We start from the raw sequence: 22310 nt of genomic DNA, 5'->3' as shown, positions 1-22310 counted from the left end.
GCTGAGCTGGATCTACACTCATCCTACTTGCTGATGTGTAGTGTGCCATCAGCTGTGTGGGTTCTGATGCATTTTTTTTGGCTTAGGGATGAAGTGGCAAAGTTAGACAGAGGTGTGGTTTCTAATAACAAGACTGCTTTGTTTGTGGTGACAATTGGGAGTGCTATGATGAGACAACTAAAGGACAAGTGATGTGAGAGCAAAAGCTCTTTGTCAAGCAGCTGTCACCTGGAAGGTAAGGCTGCTGGAAAACTGCACCAATGTTATGGAAGCATCAGCACGGAGGCAGGACTGAGGGCTGTGGAGGGAGGTGGGAGCAGAGAGGAGATGGAACCTGTGCAGCTTAGTCATAGGAAAGGAGTAGAAGAGAAGATGCAAAGAAGTGGTAGGATGAGGTCCCCTGCTCAAAGGAGGGATGAGATCTGGGGTATAGTTTGGGAGGGGCATTGAAGTATGCAGCAGTTCAGTGGGCAAGCATGGACAGGCACTGCATTATACCTTAAAGAGCATAAAACAAGCAGAATCACAACAGAAAATGTAAAACTGTACAAATAAATAGTCTGCACTGAACATGCATTATTTAGTGCTCATATTGACCCAGAGGCTATTCCAACTTACTGTTTTTAGCCATCAAAGTGCTGTGCCCCTCTTCTGAAAGTGGTGGCCAAGCTATTCATCCCAAATTTTTATCTTCTCCAAATTTTGCTTCTAGCAATTATCATTGCTTTGGTTTAGCTTCTAGCCACATGTCACAGAACTAGCTGCAGGAAACGTGTGGCTGGATTAGAAGTCAGTGAACCCCCAGCAAGACGAGGGTGTGGGACAGGAATCCCTGCTTGCTGCCCCTGTTCTGCTGGAAGAAGGTGGTTGATGTTTCTGTTGTGGTTGAAGGTTGTGGGCACAGCCTGTACGCTTGCCTTTTGTACTTATGGAATAGCTTGCCAAAGTATAAGGTCTTAGCTCTGTTGGAAAACTGAGAGAATCAGGGTAAAAGGACTGTTGAAATGCTCAGGAATAAGCATATGAAAGGCTGTCTCTGGCATATGTAGTCCTGCGTGTAAATCAGAGATTGTTTATTGTGAGAGCATATTCTCAAAACAGCTGCTCACAATGGCTTGTTGTACCAGTTTTACAAGATTTTCTGAAGAAAATCAAGATACCAAGCTTAGTTTGCTGCCAGAGTTTGTTTCACACAGAAGTCCTGCATCTTTGCACTCTGTGCTGGCAGGCTTTATGCTTTGAGAAAGAGTTTTGTTTCTCTTTTTTTTTTTAATCAGGAATAAATCCAAGACTAAATAAAGGGGGAGAAAATATTTCTTCGCAGTTTTGTTTTCCTTTCAGAAGCTGGAAGTTAGGAGGGAGAAATACTAGAAACTGAGGTAAGGGTTTTTAGCTATAGACTATGAATCGTGTATTAAACCTTCCTACTATGTGTTCAGAAGTGATTTGAACACAAGGTCCACGTGATCTGCAAGGTTCCTTTCCACCCAAGCCATTCTGTGCTTCTGGGAACTGGAGCCATAGCCACCTGCATGGGGCAGGTGGAAGCAGTGAGGTGCTGCCCCTGTGCAGGAGCTGTGAAGATGGGGGGTAAGCAAGGGTGCCCAAAGCAAGCCCTGGTTCATTGCTGTACTTTTCTTCTCCCTGTTTACTGGGAACGCTAGAGCTGAATTTGAGATGGACAACTTGTGATGTAAGAAAAAAACAGCTGACTTGCAGAACAAACTCTGTAACCTTGAAGTAGTTCTAGAGCAGGTACATTTTATTTGTCTGGCTGGGTGCAGGGGGGATAACTCCTTTCTAGCCTGCACACTGAAAGTGGGTAAGCAACCCTATTTATAGAGGGAATACGTGAATATTCATGGTACAAGGAGTGGTTATAACAATTAATTCTAGAAATTCATTACAATATTCCATGTCTATTCTATGCACCAGACTCCAGCCTTAACTAATGACCCCATATTGTTCCCATTGTTCGTGCTCAACTACTCTTACCATTTAAATAATATAACAGATTAGCCCTTTATTCACAGCACAAGTGCTTGATGCTGGGGTAGTTTTGGCAGTGCTGCTAGGGAGTTATGGGGTGCCCTTCCCCTCATGTTGTTTATGTTTAATGATCCTGAAATGACACGTGGGAGAAAACCTTTCAGATCTGCAGCTTATTTTCAGAAAATTCCGTATTAAAATCCCCTGTTCCTTTCTCCATCCCTTGCACCTTTTGCTTCTTCTCACCTGATGGCTATAGGTGACTTTTGCATGCAATGTGTTTTTTTCTGATCAGCTCCTTGAAGGCTAAGCCCCCGATCTGCAAAAATGCCACTTCTTATTAATGTTTTATGAACTGAGCTTATTAACCCGACTTTCATTTTGTGTAATCAAAATGTATGAGGAACTTAACTTGCATTTGCCCTTCTGAGTTGATTGTTTGGTCTGCCAGAACAGCATCCATCAAGAGCTTACCAAGACATGATTTTATTTTTTTTTTTAATTTTGTTTTTTATTAAGGGAGCCTTGAATCACTTCATGGGGGAAAGCTGAAGTCCAGGAATGCCTTTTCTTTTAGTCATGACTTCTGCAGTCATGTGCATATACTGTGGACCTCTGGCTGGAAATACAGTGAGTGAGTTCAGCTCATAACCTGTTCTAGAAAAGTCAACACACTCCTTCTCTCCAAATATCTGCTTTATTAGGTGATGTTTTAAATTCCCTACTGCCCTTTCTTGGGGGCACTGGTGAAGAAGGTAGAAAGGAGCGATGTTACTTGTGACCCTACTTAAAACATTTGTATAGCAGGGAATTCTCATCCTCTGAAACAAGGACAAATTTGGTAAGAGTCCAGACAGACTGCTGAATGTCTGAGATATGAGGCAGACTGGGAGAGGTCGCTCACACACTCAGGCAGTCCAGCTATTATAAGAGTTGTGCACATTTGTGGATAGATAAGTCTGTGATACAAGCCTTTTTCTGCATTTATACGTGACTAAAGACTGCACTGACATAAGAGCCACTGCTCAGCATACAACCAGGTTTTCCTCCATAGCTAAAAAAAATTATGACTTATCTCTTCTTTAAATTTTTCTATGATCCCCATGTATTACATGGCCGAACCCTCGTATTGATAAAGAGTTGAGAGAACTGTTTTAAACAACTTGATTGTTAAGTTTGGGTGTTGTTGATAGCTGTGACCATGAAACTGCCGCTTGCAGTAGATGGCAACTTTTGCCATCTTAGTTCAGTCATTTAGAGACTCTTTTTTTTTTTTTTTTTTTTTGGTGTGTGTGTGTGTGCCTGATCTGATTATCTCTGCTTCTGCTTCTTTACACTGCGCTGCATGTGGTCTGCTTTTTACAACCCAGGATTCACACACTGAATGTAAGGCTCTGTGCAGTCTCCCTTGTAGTTTTAATCTCCCCTTGCCCAAGTTTTAAAAGGAAGGCTGGTGTGCCTTTGCGCCTGGATTAATGCTGGTATGTGGCTTAATTAATTAAATAGTATAATCCATCCAAAGAAACCTGCTTCTCGCCCCTCAGATAGCTGTTCCTCATTTCACACACAGTAAGGCTGTTTCTTGCGATGCACCTAATTGAGGGTCCCTCTTCCTCAGCAGATGGAATGCTGCCTTTTAGCCACACTCGTTTATAAATTGTTTGGAGGCAGATGTTTGTCAGGGGATGCTTTTTCCTTTCCTGAGAGGAAGGTTAACAAAATATTTAAACTGTAACATACTCACAGCCTGAGTGCACAAGGTTTGTTTAAAGGAGGAGAGGGCTATTTATGGAAAGCATGTGGTTTACTTTTTTTCCCCCAAAGTGGGATTGTTGCTCTGGGGTTTGGCATGCCTGTCTATAGTGTATGTGAAACGAGGAAATGAAGCTTTTGGGAAACTTTCCCTATATTCAAGTCTACATTCTCACATTCAGGTGAGAAAACTTAGTGACTGTTGTGTTTTATGTGCCCATGTTGTTCCAGCTTTTGAGTGGTATTTTTAATCTTTTACAACCAAATGATGCATTTGTCTCCACCATGGTAGCGGTATGTTGATAATTTGAATTAAGTGCGAATTATGGGTGCTGATTAGGAGTGATAGGAGACGACAACATTACAGCTCTTGTAAATGCTTCATTATACTAAACTGCCAATTCTAAAGTTCGTTTCATTCAATTTAAAGTGAAATGTTTAAAGTAAGTGTGGATAGCTGGAAAAGTTGCCACACTGCTTAAAAAAAGATTATATGATCAGATGAGATACTTGGTTGTCATTGTGTCAATTACAGCTCGTCAGGCAACATTATTCTTTGATGCATCTTTGGAAGATGGTTGTACTTTTCAGGGCTTTTTAGCACTCGTGTTTTGTAGCTTCAGGGTTGCATCAGACACTCAGCTTCAGCGATTGCTCTCTATGATGTAATATTGGCAAGACTGCCAAAACATTTCATGGATCAAGCAAATCAGTCAGTTCTTTGCTTCATCTTGAAGGAGTCTGTCATGTCCTCTTCCACAAATCTGAACGACAACTCACACTGTTGTGTGCATCTCAAGCCTTCATATGTAATGCTGCATGCCCTACATTTAGAGGCTCATGCTCATCTCCAAAGGATGCTGCAAGTCCTGTTGAGAGTGGCCATGCTTTCCTGTCCAAGTGGGGAGCATGGCGAACTCATACAGGAGAGCCACAGGAAACTGGTGGTGCAGAGGGATGTGCTGTGCAACACGAGCTTTCTGCCCATGCTTAAACTTAGGAAACAATTCACTGTAAGGTACTACACCTATGCTAGAACTCTGAATACACTTAGATTTTTGCTTGGACCATTAATCACTTTCATCTAATGAAAATTACTTTTTAAAAGAAAGAAAAGCATTAAAACAAACAATAACTGATATTTTTTTTTTTCCCTCCCTAATGACTATACTTTGTTTTAAATATCTGAGAGCTTTCAGAATGCTTAGCCTTGCAAGTTCAGATTTCTCTTTTTTCAAATTGCTTTACAAAATCACAGGATGTTTCTGTGGTGAGTGTACATCTGTGCTGGTTTTCATTGAGCTTTGGAAATAGGTCAGGAATTAAAGCTCCGGCTTTGTGGTTCTGAGGAAAGCCCTTAAGAAACTCTCTCAGACATAAGAGGGTAAAGAGGGGTCACTAGAAATGCAGTTTGACCATGTATAGGCTGTGTGGTCCCACTTGTCTGACTGTGTGCACAGCAGTACTCTATATACACACACATATGTATGAGCTTTTGAAATGATGCTCTTCAATGCTTGCTTAGAGTAGATGTTACAAGACATGGGGGGAAAAAAGATGGTTGTGGAAAATCATGAAGGGAAATGCTCTGTTGTTTTCTGGCGATGGTAATTCACTATGTGCCTATGTGCCTTGATCGTAGCACATCTCCTAGGCTTAGCTCCATTGTGCACCTTTGTGGGGGGAAAAAAAAAAAAAAAAGCCCTGTGTGAGGCTCCTCTTTACAGTGTGGCTGCATTGCCATGGAAACCAACAGGCAACAAATCACACTGTGCCTGCCTGCGGGCAGACGGAGGGCGCGGACAGACAGAGGTCGGGTGCTGGCATCTGCCCCTTGCTGCCTTTTGCTGCAAAACGCAGGCATTTTGAAAGCACTTTGAAGATGGAGGCAGTGAGAAGGGAGATGGAATTAAACCTGGATGTGGTTTCTGTAGCTTTTCTTGCAATGTCTAAAGAAATGTAATAGTAATAATTAAAGTCTTAGGGGAAAAAGTAAGAAAGCTAAAGAGAAATCAAGCAGAACAAGATCCAGGATTTGATGTAAATGGAATTCCCCTGTTCTTGTCCTTCCACTCTTCCTAGGGATCTTACATAGCAAGATTACCATGGGTGAGGTATTTTCTTTGCAGCAGAAGGAAAATGGAATGGAAGGAGAGAGAAGATGGTAGTTGTTTCTTTTTCTTTTCCCCATAATACATTTTTTACTTTCCTTTGGCATAAGCAGCTTCTTTCATCTCTCCCTAAGTCCCTAATTTATTAGTCCTGTGGGTGCTCCTAGACAACCTCATAGCAGTGTGGCCTTTCACTATCCCAAAATATTAATTTCCAAGCATGCTTTGTAGGTAGGACACCTTCATGGTATGCTCATGTATCCATGTTGCTCTGACCATCTCCTCTTCGCCCTGACTCTCCACCTCACCTGACACCTGGGCTCTCTGCATAGGCAGAGGTGCAGCACAGCCCACAGCTTTCAATGCAACCTTCAGATGAAGGAGGCAAAATAACACTTCCAGGCACTGTAAAGTGGACATTTTTCTTTGATGAGGGCATTGCCGAGTTTAACAAGCAGAAGGTAACCAAGGCTGGAGGATGACAAATCTGGGTGGGACATAACCACGGATATTATCAACACAGCCTCAAAGGTGTTTTTTCCTCTCTGTAGCTCCCAGCACCCTTCCTGAGGTTGCTGAATTAAACCAGACTAGCTGGCTGGAAAGATGAGCATACTAGGAAGATCTGTGGTACACGTTCATTTCTCCTCATTCTGCCTTCCAAGTGACATGTGGATCTTATGGGCAGCATTCAAAATATTTTAAGCATGGCCTCTTCCTACCTGGTTGCACCCCTTAACCTACTATGTTTGACCCCTGCTCCTTCAGATGGCAGTATTAGTGTAATGACAGCCTCGTACAGCTCCTGATGCAGTCTGTGTGCCAAAGCCAACCACATTTATCCCCCCAGCTCATGATCTGGGCAGCAGGGTGAAATCACTGTTGTGAGGTCATCTCACTGCCGTGCCTTTGGGTCCAGCTCCTAGCCACACATGGCTCATTGTTAAGCACGTGTGTCACTGCTGACTGTGTCTTCATAGGGTGATGCACTGAACATGGATTGCTGTTGAAAGAAGATATTCCCCTCTTTGTGTATTTTGTTAGTGTGTTTTTATTTACGTATTTATTTCTGAATTATAAGCTTATGTCCCTGCATGCATCCTAATGAAAAAGAAATGGGCTGATAAAGATTTAAACAGGCACTCTAAGAATGAGGATGACATTCAAGCTCAAAAAAAGAAAAAATAAATAAATCTGAAAGTCAACCCTGTTATATTTTCTGTTCTTTTCTTTCAATTTCTAAAATGTCACTGCCAAGACCAGTGACCACAGTGGTGAATGAAACTATGGAAAAAGAGAGCTGATTCTCTGTGTTGTTGTTATAAGATCTAGACCCCTCTGTTATGAAAATATGTGTCAGGGAAATGTGTGCACAGAAGTTCAGAAATAAGTACCTGGTCTCTTTCTAGCATGAAGATACTTAGAACGCAAAAAGATTACCTTTATGTATAAGCTTTGTTTGTGAAGTGAACTGGTGAAATTTGGCATGCTTCTTAAAGGGACCCTTTGCCAGTCTTTTCTCATAGTCTCAAGTCATGCTTTTGCATAATGATGTAATCTATAGCGGGTAGGAAGAATTCAGCATGACTATGAATAATAGCAGTATTTGTGGTAAGCTGGTCGTGACATTCTCACTTGAGCATTTCTTTTTGGGAACTACTTCTTCAAGTCCTGAGGCTTGCAGTAACGTCAAGAGAAAGAGCAGCACAAGAATAGCCTGGGTGAGGGAGAAAGAGAACACTTGTTTTAGAGGGCCCACCACAGAAGGAAAGGAAAGGAGACTTGCTTGAAATACTGACATCTTTAGTTATCTCTTTGTGACATTCCCTCCACCACCCCCACATATTCTGTATGCACAAGTCTGCAGCCTTGTGCACAAAAACTCATCAGAGTCTCACTGAGGAGAAAAACAAATTGTAAGAAACTAGGTGAGTAGAGGAGGAAAGGGTGATTGAGCTGATAAGAGCTTCTCAATAGTATTTAAAAACAAACAACAAAGATGGTCACAAACAAAAAAAGCTGAAAGAAGAGTGTATAATTTTAAATGTGCTGGAATCAGGCATGCTACCCAAGATACAGATTTTTCTGGGCAGAGAAGGAAGGGAAATGTGCTAGTTCTTAGGACTGTGTTTAAGTAGGAACTGAATGTAAACAGTGTCATGTCAGAATGGGCTACATCCATCATGCCTCATTGGTGTACATTGGTATCTTTGAAGGTTAAGTTTGTAGAGATAAGTTATTTATTATGTAGTAGACAGAAATGTGTGGAAAAAAAGCAGGTTTCCCCTTTGTAACTTAAAAAGACAAAGAAGCTCCTATGGATAAATACTTGCAGTTGTTATATATAGGAATAGTTTTGGCACTAGTTTTAAGTAAGAGCAGATTTAAAGTACTGTGGTAATGCTGATTAAATGTATAGGATGCAATTTCTTTCTGCAAAAATATGTTTACAGGGAAGACATGTTAAATGGGAAAGAAATATTTGCAGTTCAGGACAGAAGAACTGTTGATGTTCCAGTGACTTTTGTAAACTTAAAATCCGGGAAGTCAGTTGTCAATTAAGAAAGTCACAAATACTCAGGCTTTGTTTAAATTCAGTCTCCCAAAATTTGTTTGAATATGTGAGCAGGAATCCAAATATTGTGGTGACAGAAGAGCTAAAACTCGTTACATTCTTCACTTATCATCTACAGGACACTGGGAACAGTTGAAGACTGTTAAAATGGTGTATGAATGGTTCTGAAATACAGTTGATCCATAGTTAAAAGGGTTGAAACTAACCTTGTAACCTGGTACAGCAAGGGTATGTTAAAAATTGGTAGTAGTAATGAGTCTGAGATGTAAGCTGTAGTTTTCAAAACAGTTTGAAGAAGTAGTTTCACACAGTATATGATCAAATGTATTTAAAATACATTTTGAATTTTATCTTTTTGTTGTTTTTTTTTTTTGTAAGAATTTGTAACCAGAGACTATAGACCAATCACACATCCAAAGTATGGGGATGTGACATAGCAGAGAGAGCAATAACCAGCTTTTTCTGTCTGATTTGTATGACAAAAGCATATGGAGGTTCCAGCTGAAATTAAGCGCCAATGTTGTTTGGTTGTGTATAAAACTAGTGTACACCGTTCAACGTGGTGTAAGAAAAGATTGCATGCAGAGAGTTTATGCACATGAGAAAGTTGTATGAAGAGTTTTGTGAGGAAGGAGTAGGAATAATTACATAAAATTTATTTTGCTATGATTAAAATCATGCAGATGATAGCCTAAATTTTTGTGATTTCTGCCTTTCATTTGAAAAGGAGTGTGTGGGAAGTTTGATCTTTATGCTGAAGTAGCCTAAATGATCTGCATTATTTGGGAATTCTTTTAATTTAATGCCCTGCAATGCAGTAGTTTATGAGAAGAATTTCATTCAATCATGATGCAGAAATATTAAATGTTCCCTTAATGAACAATATCCAATTCTTCACTGAAAGCATAAGGCAGCCTTTTCTTAGGCAGACAGTTGAGTTTTTCAGTATAATATCTGTAACACTGCACATCAATACTTACATGCACAGAATGGGCAATTGAACACTTCAGACTAATACATAGTCGCTGCAGTGGGTTTAACTTCTTTGAAATGCATTGATGCCCCAGCCTTTGAGATGGCTCAACGAGATCTCACAGCTTTTCAGATCTACCTTACTGAAAATACTAAGGAGGCTGACTTGGAAATTTGTTTCCTAATTGTATAGTTCCTTTCCTGCTAAGGATGTGGCTGCCATTAGTTACTTGCCCTAGGTTTTCACTTGTTAAAATCTTTCTTTTCCCAGTTAGTACTCAAAGCACGAATCCTTGATTGGCTTATGTAGAAAGTCTGAGGCAAGGAGTTCTTTCAATTCCTTGCTTCTCCAAAAGATGAAACAACAGTAAAAAAAAAAAAAAAAAAAAAGCAACACAATCCTGATGTCTGATTTCATTTAATCCGCTTTTATTGTGCAAATGTTCATGGTATTAGAATACCCTCACTAACAGCTGCATGGTGGTTATCAACTGAGCTTCACTACAGGCGTAAGGTCCTCACAGCCACTTCACAGTGGCTCCCTACAGCAATCCAGATTCTTCCCCATCTGTCAGAGGACTTTGGTTCCTGTTCACAGTTAATTACTTGATTGAAGTTTTCTATTAAAGAGATGTGAGGTCTTGTACTTAAAGATAAATAGGTAAGTGTGGTCCTGAATCAGCAGCTGATACGTTACACTTCTTAGAGGTTTCTAGAAATCTTGAATTTCCAGAAATACTATCTTTGCTGTTTTCCGAGCTGAGAATAATCTACAACTGAAAAACAAACTCAGAACACGTTACTATGGAACCTGATGAAAAGCCTCCTAAAGTCCCTTTTCCAGTCACTGCTAAGGCTTGTGTTTACTAAGACTGTTTTCGTGACAGTAGCCTTAAATCAATAAATAAAATGTCAGAAACTTAATTTTCTGGAAATTACATTAAACAAATAAACAAACAAAACAGAGTTGGTAACGTGAATTAATTCATTGTAGATGGAAAAAGAAGCAATAATTGAGTAACTGAGTCATTAGGCAGCTTTTAATTCTAAAATTTCTCATTGTTTAAGGTGATATTTTGTGGGCAGCTGTCTGTGGTGAAGAAAAGAAATAAGTTTTAGGAGAACCAAAATCCCAGGTTTTCACCATAGAATTCTATGTAAGACTGCATGCCAGTCTCTATACGCTTATTTTCTAATGTGTGACACCCACTTACATGCTTACTGTAGAACTCTGCAGATAAAGTATTACAGTATTTATTAGGAAGATATCTTCAGTCCAGAGTGTTAAAAGCTGAATCAAAGTTATTCTCTGATTGGCTGGGATTAATTTGTGCATGTAACCACTGTGTTAATTGTGAGAGTGGATTTACTCACTAAGAGGTCTAAACTTAACCTTCCCTGTAAGAGTATACTAAAGCTCCATTCATTGTTTTGTCTTCTGCGATCTCTGAGCTTATACTCCCACTGAATAAAGTACAAATCTCCAGCTGGCTGCAGGGAGTGTAGACTTGAGACCCAAGTAATTCTGAAATGCCTTTTGTGGTAAGGCAAGGCAGGAGTTGCAGATACAGGGGTTGTCTCCAATTCTCACTGCCAGCTTCCCTAAGACTTGAGGCCTCACACCTTACCGCATTTCAGATATGCTCGCTTTGGTTGGTGCAATGCTGTTACCAGACAAGAGGTGCATGTTCTGGAACCAGTGAATTCTAGAGTGCTGTGAAAAACTCTGCTATAAGACTGCCCCCCCAAATCCACATCCTATAAGAAATCGACATCAAGTGCAGTGAGAACCCTACCTTCCTTTCACTTATCCCAAATTCCATACATTTTAGATGAAGCATTTTGCTTTCAGTGATGCAAGACCCTTTTGATGAAAATGATCCATATCCAGCCCCAGTTGGGAGGCTGTGTCAGAAAACATGCAAACTTTGCTGCTGATCAGATATAAATAATCCTCTTCAGAACCATAGAGTTGAAACAGAGCTTTTGAAAAGATTGAACTTGGACCGTGGTTTTATGGCTATCTCTGAAATGCTTTATTGCTGTTTTAAGACACCAGAGAATAAATTTTGGGACTGTAAAAACTTGCAGTGTGGATGTTTTATCATCTACTTATGTACAAAACATAAATATTACCATTTTGGTTTTTGGCTTTATGTATGTGTTTACATGTATAGACACAAATACACTATATAGATACATAGTGCAGTTTAGGAATCTATGTGTATTATTAGAAAGTTACTTTGAACACTTTGCTCTTTTTTTTGAATGTGTCAATACATTGTTTGTATCAGTTGGTAGTGTGCAACTATTTTCAATTCATTGCTGTAGGTCAGGAGAAAATGAGAATGAGGAGAGGAGGGAGGAAAAAAACTATCTTTTGGAAGTACGGGACCTTTCTCAGGTCTGAAACAAACCCTACAGAGTTTGTGTGTAATTAAATGGTTTACACTATGTGTGAGCATGTACACAGGTTCCTGTGCAAATGCTGTTATATAGATGCAGAAACATGAGAGATTGACTGGATTGTATTCTTTCATGTTCTCTACTTTCAGAATAAGAATGGTCACAAATAAAAATGTTCAGCATTCCACTACTTTTTAAAAGCCAATGTAAAACATCATACATCAAGAAATATGTTTCCCTGTTAAGGGGATTAAAGTTAAGTTCCCTTTGATATGACTTCACCAGCATTCATCAGTAGTACACTGGCCTTTATCTCTTGGGCTCTGTATCTGCTACTTCTTCAGATTTTTCTGCATCCCATGTTGAGTTGACTCATAGTCTTGTCCTTCCACTATCTCTCTCAGTGATCACGGGCAGAAAAATTATTTTCATCTGCTCCTTTTAGTTACCATTCTCATTCCAGTGGTCACACTCTAATTATTTCATAAGTTACGCCATTTCTCTATGAACTCTGTGTTATCCTTCAGCCTCCAACCTTGTCATCCGTGTCCTTTCCAGTCTCTGAGAAAAATATTTTATACAAATTGGGATGCTACTGAAGTGTTAAGCATTGTTCTCCTTCTCTCCAGCCCTGCAAGAACTGATGTGGGACATGTGTAGCTATAGTGGAATGAAGCAAGAGATTTCTAGTGGTTCTGAGTGATTATTGTTCAAATTTCTTCTAGGTAGTGTCTTTACATCACTACATGATGCAGACGGATCCCTCTTTGCCTGCTGCCAAATCAAGTATTGTACTACCTCTGCCTTCAGCAACATCCTCAGTGTTCTGGCTGTGGTTCCCTGGAGTGGACAGGGCAGAACAGACTTCATGCTGCTCCTGTACTTCAGGCTCTCTGCTTTGTAAATGCACTGGATGATCTTGTGGCTATAAGATGGCATTTCCAATTTAAGTAGAGTGTTCTGACTTAAAAATAGCTGGAATTTTCTAGTGATTTTGGTAGGATGAAACTTACTATATGGCTAAAATAGACAGGAAAGGAACTTTACTATACATTAAAGGAACTTTAAAGACTTATTAATCTTTACAATTGACAGAAGCTTCCCTTTTTCTTTAAGAAATCAGTATTTCTCCTGTAATAAATCACAAGTGTAACATAAGTGTCAGGCAGCATCTGATAAAATTCATTATTTTGCTGCTGCTTCTAAGAAGAAAGGGTGGAGATGCTTTTAGGTGTTTTGAAATATGTTATGTGTAGAGGTGTATGTTTTCTGACTTTAAAAAAGATGTGACTGTGACCCAATTGCACTTTAGCTGAAATAAACATTTTGGGGAAGAATTTAGCTGAGTGGTTATTTTTGGTCTGGCAGCAGGGAAACCAGAGGAGTGCCTGTTATTACCCTGATGCTGATTACTGGAACTGACCAGCTTAAGGGCAATTTGGTAACTTTGTTTAAAAACAAAACTAGGTCCAGCTGTGATTTAGAGAGGGAGAAGCTCTAGACCACTTTTTTATTTTCCTTTAAGATAAATAATAAAACTTTCCTAGCTGAAAACATTATCTGAACCTCACATGATGTGGGATTTAGGGAATTGACAGGATGATTCAGGCACACAATCTTAACATTCATACCCAATCTTGAGAATTTTCCTTCAGGGATAAAACTTCTTTCCTGCTCTTGGTCAAAAAACAAGCCAAACCCTAACACTGAGCTCTGGCACACGCTGTAGTCCAGTATAACCTCAGGATGCAAGCAGTGTGACTTTAGCAGACGTTTGCAGCCCTCCTCCCTGTCACTCCTTCCCTTTCCTCTCCTCTGTTCCATATGGAGACGTGTCAGCAGCTGGGAGCAGGGGCTGTAGGGCGGTTCAAAGTGTTCCTTTGTTATTGTTTATTAGGGAGTGTGACAGAGGGCACCGAGAGCTGCTGTTTGTATTAGCTTGCATCTGTGTTTGAAGACAGAGCAATGGTGCTGGCTGAGCTCTGCCCCCGAGTAACAGAAATTTCTAATCTCGCTGCCCTTCTGCTCTCCTGATGTAACTCTGATTTAGCTTTCCTATTAAGTGAAGAAAAATTGTCACACAGGCTGCACTGATGCAGCAGGAATTGAGCATGCTCAGAATCGGCAAAATTCCTAAAGTGGCCTCATAAAGTCAGTTCATGGTGTGTTTGTTTCATGCTCCTTTCCTTGCCATTTCTCCTTAAAAATAAATGAATGGACCCAAGCAAAATATATCCTTTCATTTTTGCAAGAAATAAAGGAAGTTAGTGAGACTTGGTGTCTCTCCATACTGCTCATAACTTCAAATACACATTTGCCTGTATATTTTCTTGCTTTTTCCCTCTTAAGACTGCTTTCATTGGTGGTTCTCCTGCCATTGTAATTTATAGATTCCTCTGACATAATCTTTGACGTCTTTAAATCTCAAATCTGGTTTTTATTTATTTATTTATTTTTCCCTTTGCCACTCTTCCTTAACACACAGCGATTTCTTTTCCCATTCATTTGGTCCTTTCACTTTTTGAACCGGTAAAAGCTTTTTACTTTTTGATCCCCAGATGAATCAAGTAATGCCAAAGTACCTGGGGATTTCGTGGTTACTATTGTTATTATTTTTAAAGTTTCTTTTATTATTATTATTATTATTATTATTATTATTATTATTACCTGTTTTTCTGTCAAATTCAGTTCATTTTGGTTAACGTCCATGACCCATCTTTTCTGTCTTAGTTCACAGAATCTCTGTGGCCTTTTAAAATTCACTTGACTTTATTTGATTGATTGTTTCCAATTTCCCTGCTGTTCTGATCCTATCTCACAGCTGCTCTTAGGAGGTAATCTCTAACATTCCCTCTCAAACGGAGTAACCTTACTAAATAGTATAGGATTTTCCCTTTGGCTGACACAGTTGTAGACAAGTAGATCCAGAGCTTGCCTTATCTGTCTTGTTTTAAGACAAATCCAACCTGATAGGGTGGTCAGACTGGCTGCCTGCAATATACTGCCTTTCACCTCATTTCTGATTCCCCTTTCGTTGAGCCACATGCTGCCAACATCCTTGTCATCTCTCTATCTGTCTCCTCCCTTTCCTCCAGCTGATGTTTTGGCACTATTTAAATCCATGTCCAGTTGTGTTTTTATTAAACACAGGAATGGAAATTCTGCCCAGTGGTTCCTTTTCATTCTCCGCCTTCCTTTTGTTTTGTCTTAAATACATTTAAGGGGGAAACAGGAGGAGGGATGGAAAAGGAAGGGTTCAGTCTAGACTTCTAGAGCCATTTCTCTTTCCCTAAAGAGCACAGCTCATTTCCTTACAGAATAGCATGGCTGGGAAGTTGTGCATTTCTTTTGAGCACTAACTTTCCTGAAATTTATTGAGTAAAAGCATAGCTACTAAGCATAAACACAAATGTGTGAGTGTTCTCCTCTCTCCTGATGCAGAGTAGAAGAATGAGCAGAGTAATGAGTGAAGGGGAGCAGTCACAGTGTGGAAATGTTGAAAGAAAGAAGATAAATATCCGTAGACACACCTACATTTAGGTGTTTCTGCACTATGGGGCCTCACAGGGGTTGTTTTTTTGCCATAAATGATTCAAGGACAGAAAACGGAGCAGCGTGGAAGTTGATGATTTGCCTGAGGGTTATTTACAAGGTCTTGCCTATGCAAAAAAAAGTGTTAGTTTATGGCTGTAACTTTAACCCTTCATACGTTGCACTTAGCCAAAGACTGGAGAGATTTCTTTTTTTCTTCAAAATGCATTTAAATTTGCTGGTTTTGAATAATGACCTATTGAATACTGATGCATCTACTCTTGACAACATTCTGTGTTTGCTTTAAATCAATTAAATTGCATTGTCATATCAAAAATGAGTAGTGCAGTCTTCACCAAGCTGTTTCTTGTGAAATTTCAGTTTTTCCCCTCCATTTCAGTTTTTCAGGTAAGTGAATCTTGGTCTGGTTGGAAAGATGTTTAAAAAACAAACACAAATACAACAAAAACCAAGTGATGAGATTGTAATTTGTCTACTTCATGGAGTTTCCACTTTATTAATGTAGCTGCTTCCTTATGTGTTTGTTTACTCAAGAGATGAGGTTTCTTTTGTATGAAGATGTGGACAGGAAGATATGATGGAATCTGATGATGTCCTTGGTTTAAGATAACTGTTTCATTCATTCAGTTTGTATTCTGCTTAGTGAGATAAAGCTATGTAATGTTTCTTGTTCTGCCATCACAAAGTAAAATACAACTCTGTTCCTTGCCATCACAGTGATATTTTTTCAAATGAAAGGAAGTACCTGTCTTAAGAAGACATTGTGTATGGGCAGGTGTACTGGTGAGGAGTGGCTACTACATCCCATTAGGAGTACAGATCATTAGGACTACAAATCATTTATTTGTCCTCATTGCAGCCTTTCATGACCTCATTGCAGCCTTTCAGTACCTGAAGGGAACCTATAATCAGGAGGGGAGTAAACTCTTTCAAAGGCTGATAATAGTAGGACAAGGGGAAATGGTTTTAAGTTGAAAGAGGGAAGATTTAGGTTGGATGTTGGGGGAAGTTCTTTACTAGGAGAGTGGTGAGGTACTGGAACAGGCTGCCCGGGGAGGTTGTGGATGCCCCGTCCCTGGAGGTGTTCAAGGCCAGGTTGGATGGGGCCCTGGGCAACCTGATCTAGTAAACATGGAAGTTTGGTGGCCCTGCCAGGCAGGGATGTTGGAGCTTCATGATCCTTGAGGCCCCTTCCAACCTGGATCATTCTGAGATCCCCTTGATCATCGTTGCCTATTCCTCCTATTTTTCCCTCTGAACTCTGTTGCTCTGTGTGTTTTGGATTCTGCTGCATGTAGTAGTTGCTAAAGCTATGTCTTTTAAATTGAGTGAAAATGGGAGGTTAAGATGCTGCTCTCTCTGACGGAGAATGGATGCACAGTAAGGAGAAATGATTTGGGAAATGCTACTTTTGAAGGTGTAACAGAACAGTGTACTCTGACAAAGGGAGAAACTGCAACAGTAGGCAATATTTTTATCCTGCCAGGAAAAGACAAGCATTTTTTTGATAGTTTTCATCATTTTACAGATATGTACTCTAATAGTACTGGGCTGGGCAAAGGGAGATTTTGAGGCATAAATTGGGGCTGTTGAGTGTTTTTGCACATGTTCTTGCTCAGTCTGGCAGGAAGCAGTCCCAAAGAAAAAACATCTGTGTTCAGGGCACGCTAGAGTGGGAAGCAGTGCTGTGCTAAATGCTGAATGAGGCAGTACAAAATACATGGAGGCATAAGTGGAAACTACAAAAAGAAAAAGCAAGAAGAGTATCTAATTTTGTGGTCCATCATCTGATGGGATTCCAGAACCCTAGTTATGTCTCAGGGTCTGCCCATGGCCTTGTAATTGTAAAATTCTTAGATTTGCAAAGTAAGAGTAATAATTGCTTGGAGTTATTGGTTTTAAATGTACTAACAAAAGATTAAGTTTTATCATTGCTGATAATTATATGATTATTCATTTATTCTCACTCTAATTTTATATCAGAAAAAACATAACTGTTTTTCTGTGTACAGTGTATGATGCAGTGCAGGGTGCATACATATTTCTCTGCTCAGAGGCAAACTGTGAAGATTTAGAGTTCTTTGCTTTATCCTGATAGGTAATATACACTGTAGCAGTAAGATTCCTTCAGATCAATGTATTTTATCAGGGATTGCATAATGCTTTCTCAGTAAACGGTCAACAGATAAACCACATCATTTGAAGAGGAAATCAATGTTTACTTTCTGTTTTGTCAGGTCTCTCATTTTTTACAAAACAAGATAGAAGAGGCCAGATTCAGTATAGGATCCACATGGATCTAAAGATCTATGCATGCTTTAACTGAAGATGGTAGAAGAAAGCAGCTAAGAGTTATGTTTCTTACTTAGGAGGAAAGGTTGAGGGAACTGGACTTGTTTAGCTTGGAGAAGAGAAGGCACTGGGAAGACCTCATTGTGGCCTTTTAGTACTCCAGAAGGGAGCGTATAAACAGGAGGGAGAACACTGTTTACGAGGGTGGATAGTGATAGGGCAAGGGGGGAATGGTTTTAAACTGAGACAGGGGAGGTTTAGATTAGATATTAGGGGGAAACTTTTCGTTCAGAGGGTGGTGACACACTGGAACAGGTTGCCCAAAGAGGCTGTAGATGCCCCATCCCTGGAGGCATTCAAGGCCAGGCTGGATCTGGCTCTGGGCAGCCTGGTGTGGTGGTTGGTGACCCTGCACATAGTAGGGGGGGTGAAACTAGATGATCATTGTGGTCCTTTACAACCCAGGCCATTCTATACGATTCTGTTATATATTATATTCTAATATATTATTTTATTATTCTATATGATCTTGATTAACACAGTTGGAGCTGACACTTGTACAGCAGGCATGTAAGAATGTATGGTGATCCCTTTGTATCTGTTTCAGGTGTATTTGTACTAGGAGTGGCAGTGCTCAGGTCTATCTCTAGATTAGTAATGTTTTATTTGTAAAGGGTACCGTTATCAATTTTCCTGGATAAAATAAGATACATTTTTATTTAAAATGTGCACATTTAGCTATGTATAGATTTGGAAAAAATTCTGAGAGTTTGCTTGCTTAGTGAACAGACACTGGGTGCAGTCTCTAATCTCAGAGTTGGTTGCTGGTTTCGCTTGCTTTCTCTAAGTTGCTGTTGATCTTAAAGTTACTCAGGCAGGTAAATACAATGCTAAGTAGAACTGGGAAATGATTTTGCCTTGCTTTATTTTTTTCTTTTGTGAAACAATGGTGAATAATCACCAACACTAAACTGGTTGGAAGCAGAAAGAATGACATGTTGCACCATCCATTCCATGTCACACGTGCAGCACTGCTAAAGCAGCTCAAAGTGAATCCCAATGTCACAACTGCCTAAAAGGCTGAGAAATACAGGAAACTCTCCCTGCCACATCCCTAAATTCTCCTTTTCCACTTTCCTACTCTACTGCCCTTCATATCAGGATTACTGGATATACTTCTGGGAAATTAACAGAATGTTTGTTTTGCTTCTTTTCAAAGTTTTTTGATATTTTAGGTGAGTATTTGACTTCTGTTCATTGGCCCTTGCACAAGACACCGTGAAAGCTATTTCCTTTTTCCTTAATTAGAGCATATAGAATATCAGATTTTTGAGGAGTGAATTTCCTCTCAGGAGATAGGTGAGCAAATGTAGTAGAAGCGTTTGTTTTTATAGACTTGTAAAGTTGGTTCTTCTAAACTTTCCAGATGCTTTCTTAAGACAAACTACAGACAGAAATACAGAATATAGTTTGGTTTATTATTATTATTATTGTTGTTGTTGTTGTTGTTGTTGTTTGTTGTTGTTTTTTCCTTTAACTTAAATAGAGTGGTAGCAGGAACACGGTATCAGACATGTTGACATGGTGAAGGCAATGGACAAGGCAAGTTTTCTCTGTAACTTGATTGAGACAAATAGAGCTCTACTAGTCCTCTGTTTGTTTGTTTGCTTTTTGCTGGTAGTATGAGGGTTGTTCCAAAAGTAATGCCTCCTATTTTGTCATTCTGGCCCATGATGTCAGAAGAGGATGTTGGTGGTATGGCAGTAGAAGTGGAACCTTTCTATAAGTACCTTGTTATATTTTGTGCTGTGTGACAAATAGCAGCATAAGGGCAGTCTGACAGAATGAAGTCTGACATGAAATAGCAGGTGAAGCAAAGGGATGTTACCCAGTTCCTCTATGCAGGAAAAAATGATACCAACTGACATTCATTTGACACTTGTTGAACACTGATGGAGACCAAATAGTGGATGTGAGCTCAATGAGGCTGTGGGTGGTGCATTTCAGCAGTGGCAGCAGTGATAGTGGATCACCACCATTGATGCATATCTTCATGATTGTGGTATGCAAGATCTTATTCATTGCTGATGAAAATACTTAGCTAATGGTGGTGACTGTGTTGAAAAATAATGCTTTTTGGTCAAGGATTTGCTCAAGTAGTGTTACTTACTCTTTCTAGCTGTTGCAGATTCCCTAGTTCCCAACTAAATAGGAGGCATTTCTTTTGGAGCAACCTATGTATTTTTATGCATGACTTATTTGAAGCTCTGGTGAGTGAAGAAAGAAAAAAAGAGGGCGACATTTCCTTCTCTTTTTCTTATGTTCTGGTTTTTAAGGTCATGTCTTTTTATATCTGCTGGTTTATCTGTGTGGGTGGGCAGGTATGAGTCTCAATCTGTCTTTCCCTTGTGCAATGTAACGTGGAAGTTTAGGTTGGTATGATGCTGGGGCCAGCCCACATCCTTCACCCACACAACCCTGTGAAGCAGTTACACACATCAATCAGGGAAAACCCTCATCTCTGCACACCGTTGGAGCAGGTGCATGAGCTCAGGGTGACAACAGATGTCTGTCACATTGCCGCAGGCGGCCACTAGTGCCTGGCAACTTGTCTGCCTACAACAGATCTAACTTATGTCTGAGAGTGTTCTCCAAATGCTTCTTGAAGGCTTGGTGCAATGACTGCTGCCCTGGGGAGCTTGATCAAGTGCCCATCTACTCTCTGCTAAATAATCTTTTCCTAAACCCCAACCTGACTGTCACAGAATCACAGAATGACCCGGGTTGGAAGGGACCTCAAGGATCATGTAGTTCCAACCCCCCTGCCTGGCAGGGCCACCAAACATACACATTTACTAGATCAGGTTGCCCAGGGCCCTGTTCAACCTGGTCTTGAACACCTCCAAGGACGGGGCATCCACATCCTCCCTGGGCAGCCTGTTCCAGGGCCTAACCACTCTCCTAGTGAAGAGCTTCCCCCTAACATCCAACCTAAATCTTCCCTCTTTCAACTTAAAATCATTTCCCCGTGTCCTGGAAGTTAAATATCTTCAAAAATGGAGTTTAGAGTACCATCCAATCTGCTTGTAGCTCTTGGTGCTTTGGGGGTAGAATGTATCCATACCGTCCTTTCAGTAGCAAACCAAGCAGTGCTTATGAAAAAGGAACAAGAGCACGAAGAAACCTACAGAACTTTGACTTAAACACTTATTTTATTTTTACACTTAACCTATAGAAAGCATGATGGTTTGTTTTTTGTTTTGTTTTGTTTATTTTGTTTGTTTTTAAAGAATGAGCAGTATTAAAGAAGCACATATTCAACATTTTAAAAGTAGCAGCCTTTTAACCACATCAGTGTATTCACAGGCATGGAAATTACAGGATAAGGACCCAATTAGGAGCAAATTCCCTTTACATTGCTATACCAACAGTGTTCGTGCTGCTCCACTTCACCTGCAGATAATGACAGCTACAGATGCCTAGACTGAGGAAAGGAGTTGGCTTCAGTTCTACTGCACATGGTTCTTAGGAGCGGAAGAGAAATTCTGATTCCTATATTTCCAGCTTGGAAACACCAGATTTATTTATTTTTTTCTTGTTATTTAATTTATTGCAGTACGGAGAAGCTTAAACAGCTAGACATTTTATGTGGCAAAGAAAAATATCTATTTTGTCTTAAAATTAACCTAACAAAGTATTTATGGATGCCAAAGTCTGTGTGATGGGAGTGAAGATGGGAAGGAGAATTGTGCTGTTTCTTGTTTTCTTGTAATTAAAGGTAACGAATTAGCGAGTATATAAATAATACTACCATAAATATTAGCTCACATAGGTAATGAGGCCATCTTCAGCTGCATTACATAATTTTTTGCTGGTGCACATTCCACAAAAGGGAAGTGAATCTTCATGCTTCAGGATGTAAACTCACCACCAACTGAACGGTTAAGAAATTCTTCCTGTAGAGAGAAATGCTATCTTACCCTGCTCTACCTGTTTGTTTTTCTTCTAAGAAGCAACTGCTCTTGAAAACAAACTCTCAGACCAGCTGCTACCTTTCCTACAGAAGTTGGTCCCTACTCATTTCTCACTCTTAAGACACTGAGGTGGTGGTGGTCCTGCTTGAAGGTGTAGGAGCTGCTTTTTATGTGTATGGTTAACAGTGAACTGATACTGGTCTGCAGGCTGAAGCACGGGAGAGTAACCATGTGATGGTCAGACTTGGCTTTGCCCCATTTTGCTATTTTATCAGACAAATGAGCTTGCTCTCCTAATCAGGTTTTCACACAATAAGCCTTGGAGAGCCTGGTACAGATGGTGAGAGAACTGAAATGGGTGGGGGGAGGAGGGAAAGAAAAACAGAAAAATATTTGTCAGTCTTGATAGTGCTAATGAAAACATGAAGAAAGAAAGAAAGAAAGCAATGTTTAGAGAGCAAAGAGTGACCTGACTAATGTGACCTCTGTTTTTCCCAAGGGCCCCTGACTTTGAAACCAAAGCTGGCTTTAATGTTCACCAGGTGTCATCAGGGTGTTTTGATTCCCTTTAAGGACGGGAATTAGCCTTATAGTTTCTGCTGCTACACTTCAGAGAACTTCGGTGACAAGGGTATATTCTTGTTCAGAGCATAACCCTTGAGGTTCAAATGCCATGAGCAGCTCAAC

At 40.0% G+C, this 22310-nt stretch overlaps 1 long non-coding RNA gene across 9 annotated transcripts in view; it reads left to right on the top strand.

Annotated features, from left to right (window-relative positions):
* The window catches only part of LOC107309733 (uncharacterized), a 237197-nt gene that overhangs the window by 173028 nt on the left and 41859 nt on the right, over nt 1–22310 (top strand). The window contains exon 5 of one of the 9 annotated variants that reach the window (XR_014943534.1): nt 12531–13142. The exons of 7 other annotated variants lie outside the window; for them this stretch is intronic. This is a non-coding gene — a long non-coding RNA (uncharacterized LOC107309733). Of the gene's footprint in view, nt 1–12530; nt 13143–22310 lie in introns of those variants that run through there. One more of the 9 variants, XR_014943533.1, reaches the window with a different exon arrangement.

The sequence above is a fragment of the Coturnix japonica genome, chromosome 2 (genome assembly GCF_054131305.1).
Source record: "Coturnix japonica strain WE chromosome 2, WE-NBRP24, whole genome shotgun sequence".
Classification (NCBI taxonomy): Eukaryota; Metazoa; Chordata; class Aves; order Galliformes; family Phasianidae; genus Coturnix; species Coturnix japonica.
The sequence above is the reverse complement of the archived record's forward strand: the minus strand, read 5'-3'. Positions and strand labels throughout refer to the sequence as shown.